A 7,249-nucleotide genomic window follows, 5' to 3' on the forward strand; every position below is an offset into this window, starting at 1 on the left:
CAACTTGGGTGTTTGTGGTGGTGGAGCCAATGACAGAGATGAAGAGCATTCCCAAATTGGGATGTTTTGTCCAGTGTATTGTTTATTTGTTTTAGCTAAAATTTGCCAAAGGGGGAGATTGTTAATTCCTTAGGATTGACATTAATTTTAGAAAACAAATAATGTAATCATCTCTGTTGTTTTAATATGTTGGGTTGAAGAAATTCAACATCTGGACCAACATGTCATGTACGATGTCACGACATCAGGTCTGTGACATCGCACATGTGTAGAAAACTGAATTAATTAATTCAGTATATATTCTGGGATCAGCAAGGATATCTGGTGAATATCCTAACTCCCATGTGGAGGTCTTGAAGACTCAATCAGAAGATATATAGGCTCAAAATATGGAGATATATATGGAGAGATTCTAGGATTGAAGACCTTGTTTGTAGCAGAATTTTTCTGCTGAAGTTGTAACAGCAAAGAACAAGTCTGCTGCGATTTCTGAAGGCCCAAATCCAGTTGGGTGATTAGGTTATAAATAGCTGATTGTAACCTAGTTTTTGTAAGCCTCTTAGAATGAATTTTTAGGGGTGTGTGTAAGGTAAACCTCCCAATCTGTGGGAAGGTTACCATGTGTTTCTCAGTGTTCAAAGCTGAGAGTATTTGTAACTCAAAGCCTGTAGGCAAGAGTGATTTTGTTCTTGAATGAAGCTGTGAAGCAAGTTCAAGGTGTGTTAACATTACATTGTATTTGTAGTGATAGGAATGGAAACTGGAGGTTTCTATCTAGGAGTTCCTAGGTATAGATTGCATTGGGTAGGGATTAAGTGAAGAGTTGTAAACGGGTGAGTTTAACTCTGAATTAATACTGCTAATAGTGGATCTTCTTCCTGGCTTGGTAGCCCCCAGATGTAGGTCATGTTGGACCGAACTAGGTTAACAATTTCCTGTGTTTGTTTTCCTTCCGCATGTGTTTATTACTGTCATAACTCAGTAGGTATTCCAGTCAGCTTATCAAGATGATAACTGACCTGGCATATAGCCTTCTGTTTGAATGTCAATCAGAAAGTTGTAACATTCATCAGGGGCAGTGCATACTGAATGATAAGTAGGTTAACTTTAGTTCAGTAGTTATTTAAGTCTGTTCTTTTCAAGGATAACAGACCTGGCTGAAGGATCATAGTGAAACTGTCAAACTGGATGTTTTGACAGTTGATACTGAAGGCTGATACTGAAGTAGAGACTAGTTGGTCTTTTGCAGTATTGTAAACTTAGCACAGCACGTTTCCAGGAACATAACAGACTCAGCATATGTTCTGGATGTCGAACTGAATGTTGTGACATTCATTCCCAACAGCAGGTGCTAAAGTGTAGGATGAGTGGTTTTTCTGGTTCAGTATTTTTCTCAGGCTATTCTTCAGGGATTCAATAGCTTAGAGAAAAACCAGGAAACCAACTACTAACGTACAATTAATGAACCTACCAAATAGCCTAGTTGTTAGCAATCTAATAAGTGGAAATTAGATTAACGTGTTCATCCTTTAATTCAGGAAATACAAGTAAAAGATATACACACTGGAACAATGTAACAGATGATGTCCTCAAACAACAGTAAGACATCATGCTGATAACTGTGGAAGAAAACAACAGAAGTGAGTGTTAGGTTTGATTTCTGTTGAGTCTTTCTTCCTGATGCATAGAACCAGGTGGTCATACACTCTAAGGTGACATAGAATGAGATGTCGTGACTTCTGTGAACCTGTGCATATTAGTACAGTGGTTAATAACTATCTTGCTGTATTAGTTACAATGTTAGATCAGATGTCATGACGTGGAGTATAACATCTGAATTCTGACTACACCAGAATTTCAGTGATTTTCTACAAAAGATGTTTTTTTTAAAGGTATGACGTGTGAAAAGTACTTTAAGCCGTGAGCAAGCGTTTAAGAGTTATACCTACCCAAGGTCTTTATAGGTATTTCCTATCCCTATGAGGGTAAAACTGTCCTTACTATTGAGAAGTAAGTAGTCTTATCCTTTGGATATAAAGGGACATCGTAGGGTCGTCGATCGGTCATTGAAGGCAACATTTGTAAGGATACCTTAGCATTCGAAGGGACGATCATCATTTAACTGTAGGCTACCACGAAGGGTCATCGAGGGACAACGTCATGTATTCGAAGGCAACATTCGAGGGACTATGATGATTTAACCGAAGGGTCTTTGCTAAGGGTATCCCCACATTCGCGGGACATGACCGTAATATCGTAAGGCACCAAAGAGAGGGCCCAAATCATATGTTCGAAGGAAATGTAATCAGTCAAGTAATTAAAATGAATCTTCACAAGGGTGTCCCACAAATAAAGTGGAATACCTAGAAAACTGTCTCTTCAGGGGTATGTGAACCCTCACAAAATTCAACAAACGGGTTAGAATACCAAGCTAGGGTGCAACCAAGAATTGCACCAAACAGCAATAATGGGGGTCAGGCAAACAGCGTGTAGATGCAATAGAAAACATGTCAATCAAGTACAGAACAGATTAGAATGCAATTGAAAAAAAAAACAAATACTGTCATATTCGCTACTGCCTCGCCTAGCGAGGGCTTGGCGAACCCTCGCTACATGTTCGCTCAGCGAAGTGCTGGCGAACGACTGCGGGTTCTGGGTTCTCTTTTGATGACAGTGCGATTTCCAGAACCCCAAACCTTATGACATCCATTACAGAAATTACATGGTTAAACATTCAAGATATTGTGTTACACATTCATGCATACTTAAACCCATATGCAAAACCTAATGAGAAATTCAATCATAATGCCTCATGTATTTGCAGATATCAAATTAGGAGCATAAAATTAGTGGGGGTGTGGCAAACCTGTTTGCAATTGAGTTGGGCGGAGGTAACCTTTGTGCAGATGAGTTTCCTTCGGGGTATCCGGGGGTTACTCTGAATTCTCTTCGTTAGCCTCCAGGGTTTTTCCGGTTGCCTCTGTTAGGGTTTGCTTGTTCCCTCTCTGTCCACCGTCTGTCTATATCCTTTCTCTGTGTGAAGTTCTGGTATTTATAATAGTTGTGTATTGGTGGGCTCAGAATTAAGCCCAAAATTTTCTGGTATTTCGTGAGCTCGCTAGGCGAGTGAGGTAGCGAAGGATTCGCCTAGCGAAGGGTTTGCTCGCCTAGCGAGCATGCCAGTTTAGGTCATCTTCTGGATTTGGTAACCTGTGCGCTGGACCCTTGTTCCTTTAACATTAATGTCTTGAAAATGGATTAGAATGTCTTGAAAAATGCCCTGAACACTTAACGGGCAAATTTTGGGGTATGGCACCTTGCAAATATAGAAGCTCTCTAGCGTTAACCTTATTTGGATTCTCCCGGCCAAAAATAGTGCATGCCAACAGATATCTAAAAACTCTGATGGTCGGGTTATGGATAGTTGAGGCAAGAACTCCTTCAAAAGAGTTTATGGAAGTGTTTGATAAATGCTCCCAGAAGGAAAATACCTCAACAGACCATTCAGAATCCAAAGGGGCCTCACAAATAGCACCTTCCCCATGAGGGATCCCTAACAAGCTGGCTAGTTCGTCGGTACTGAATTGGTATTCAACATCAAACATTCTAAATTTGACAGTACCAACTGTGCTAGCAGTGTTAGGGTTGACAATATAAATTAAGGAACTTAAAAATTCGATTGTCAACCGCTCATAGGTGGGTTCTTTGTTGATAAAGAAATTATGCAAACCTAAGTTGTCTAATAAATGGAAAATGCTATGGTAGATACCTAAAGTGTAGAGACAGTTTTCATGAACATACCTTGTCGGGAGAATTTCCCAATTTTGCAACCGTTCAATGATTTTTCTTTGTCTCTCCCCCGGTTTCCCTCCTCGAAGAATGAATCCGTTGAACTCCATTTGAATGCTCTTGAAAAGTGGATGAAAAAGATGAAGTGGTTGGTGAAAAGGTTGGATTTTTACAAAATCCGGCGGATGAAATCGAAAATGGAAAGTGGATTAATAATTTGTGTGGTATGATGGTTAGGAAAGTATGAGTTTTTTGTGGGTTCAAGGACTTTTTTCCAAGGTGAAAAAAATGGGTTTTGGAGGTTGTAAGTTGCAAAAATGGTGAAGAAAAGTGGTCTGCCCCGACAATTTACAGACGCTGTGGCGGGCGCCACAGGTCCTATGGCGGGCGCCACAAGGCAAAATCTGGCTGGGCCAGATTTTGGTCCTTTGGTTTGGGCTTCGCTTGTCTTTTGGCTTTGAGGGGTCTGGATAGCATTTGTCTTGTGATTCTCCTAGTTTCTTTGACTTGTATAATTTTATAAAAGTAAAAACGAAAATAAAAAGTGAAACTGAAACAAAAACAAAAACAGAAATTAAATATAAATAAATAAATAACTGAAAAATTAAAATGCAAATAAAATAAACATAAAACATATATAGGTAAAAATAGAAATACTAATGTATAGTAGTGGTTTATATAATATTCTTAATGCGATAATATAAAATAGATAATGCAAATACGATAAATATATAAAAGAGAAATAAAATGAAATGGTGAGATCAGGTATTAGGGGTGTCGTCTGCCTGAGTGGATCCACGGAGCACGACTATCTCCTGCCTGAGCTCTGCGATCTCCTGATATAGACAATCGGCTTCAGTAGCATGGGTGAGATCAGACACTCATATCTGTAAAGTTAGGTCCGCCACTTCCTGTCTAAGCTCTACAATCTCTCTACGGCACTCAGCAATCTGGGTGCGTATGTCGGGTGTCTGCAATGAATGATTATTAGAGAAAACAGTAATTCTAGGAGATGGTGGTGTAGGCGTGTATTCAGCAACGGGTGGCGATCTCGGTGCCTCGACGGTCTCTCCCCGGCCCTCTAGAGCATAACTCCAATTCGCTGGATCATACACACTGGTCATCATAGGGTCTGGCAATGTGAAGTAATGGATAGCCTCACTGTCGACTAGCAATCGGAACTGACATGGGTGGAAAGAGGCTCTCCTCATCAATCCTCTGGTCAAACAGAAATCGATGTCCATGGTAGTGTGTCCACAGTAGATCCAAAGATGTGACAGCTTGCGAGACAAACCCAAAGCGACTGCAATCTGTGTGATGATTCCACCAACATGGATGACTCCTTCGGTGGATCTAGAGATACCGCTGAGATTATTCAATAAAAAGTTCCCACATGCTACTGGGCGAGACTGGGATGCGCAAAATAATAGGAAGTCTCCTCTTCACTCAGTAGTGTCTCTGCATCCTGTCTTCCCAAGAAGGAATGTGCTAATATCATCTGAAAATATCTGAAGGCTGGGTTATGTATGACATAAGATAACTGCGTAGATGGATCCTGGCTTCCGCCACCTGATATAGCACTCCAAAACTTCTCCACCTCCTTACCCAGAAAATATCCCATAGGTGTCTCCGGGATAGCATCAGGAGTGGTCTTGAAGCCCAATAAGTCGTCGAACTCTTTCTGGCTGAAGGAGTATTCAACTCCAAAAAGTCTGAAAGCAGCATACCCATCTGGTCCAGAATATGGGTCATAGTCGAATGAACTCAGGAATTCCAAAGTCAGGTTCCTATATGTGTTATTCAAGTCATCAGCAAATTCGTCCCAGTGAAGTTGGTGGCTAAGGAATTTGATACTCGGCTCGATACCCAGTGCCTCCATACAGTGCTGGTCAGGATAACGTGTGGGTGCCATAGGGCGCTGATACAAAGCAATGTAGCGCTCCCTCTGAGCATTGTCTCTATAGGCAACATGCATGTCATCAAAACCTTGCATCCTGTAAAAGTTAGGAAAGTGATCCTGAAAATGCAAACCATTCAAATCTTAGTCTCAATGCAAAATAAGATAAAATAAAATAAAATAAAAATAAAAATAAATGTAAATAAATGCGAGAAAAGTAAAATGAAAAGAAAAACCATGGGTTTCCTCCCACGCAGCGCTTGTTTAACGTCATTAGCTTGACGGTTAGAATTTATACACCTGTAGTAGTAGGAATTGGTGGATCAATCAGGGTGTGGCTTGAGTAGTATGCTGGAATGTCTCCTCCTTCGTAGAGCTTCAGTCTTTGTCCATTTACAATGAATGGGATACAGGTTTGGTTCTTGATTTCTATGGCTCCTGATCTCAGAATCTTGGATACTTCTAAAGGACCAGTCCATCTTGAACGTAGCTTTCCAGGGAAGAGTCGTAACCTAGTGTTGAAAAGGAGAACAGAATCGCCTACATTGAAGTTTTTCTTTACTATTCTTTTGTCGTGATAGGCTTTTGTCCTCTCTTTATATATTTTTGCATTTTCGTAGGCAGATTGCCTAAGTTCTTCTAATTTATGAATGTCTAGGGTACGCTTTTCTCCAGCGGCTAGGTAGTCTAAATTCAAAGTTTTAATGGCCCAATAGGCTTTATGCTCTAACTCGAATGGTAAGTGACAGGATTTTCCATAGACTAGTTGATAAGGAGTAGTTCCTATAGGGGTTTTGAAAGCGGTTCTATAGGCCCATAATGCTTCTTGAAGCTTCTGAGACCAGTCTCTCCTAGAAATAGAAACAGTTTTCTCTAGCATTTGTTTTATCTCCTTATTAGATACTTCAACTTGGCCACTAGTCTGTGGGTGGTATGGTGTTGCTACTCTATGCCTAACTCCATATTTTCTTAAAAGTTTGTCAAATATTCTCGATATAAAGTGTGATCCTCCATCGCTTATGACTAAACGTGGTGTTCCAAATCTAGGGAATATATAGTTTTTAAATAGTTTGATTACTACCCTAGTGTCGTTTGTGGGTGCAACTATAGCTTCAATCCACTTAGACACATAGTCTACAGCTACTAAGATATACATATTTCCTAAGGATGGTGGAAAGGGTCCCATGAAATCTATACCCCATACGTCAAAGAGTTCTACTTCCTGAATGTTTCTTAGAGGCATTTCATCACGTCTTGAAATGTTTCCAGTGCGTTGGCATCTATCACACTTGACAATGAAAGCATAGACATCACGCCACATGGTAGGCCAGAATAGGCCAGCTTGAAGAATCTTGGCGTATGTCTTAGAGGTGCTCGCATGTCCACCATAGGGTGCAGAATGACAATGCTCGATAATACTATTTACCTCTTCTTCTGGAACGCAACGGCGAAAAATGCCATCTTTACCCCTTTTGAAAAGGAGCGGTTCGTCCCAATAGAAGTTTCTCACATCGTGGAAGAATTTCTTCTTGCGGTGGTAGTCAAGATCAGGGGGTACTATAT

The sequence above is a fragment of the Lathyrus oleraceus genome, unplaced genomic scaffold, assembly GCF_024323335.1.
Source record: "Lathyrus oleraceus cultivar Zhongwan6 unplaced genomic scaffold, CAAS_Psat_ZW6_1.0 chrUn0536, whole genome shotgun sequence".
Lineage (NCBI taxonomy): Eukaryota > Viridiplantae > Streptophyta > Magnoliopsida > Fabales > Fabaceae > Lathyrus > Lathyrus oleraceus.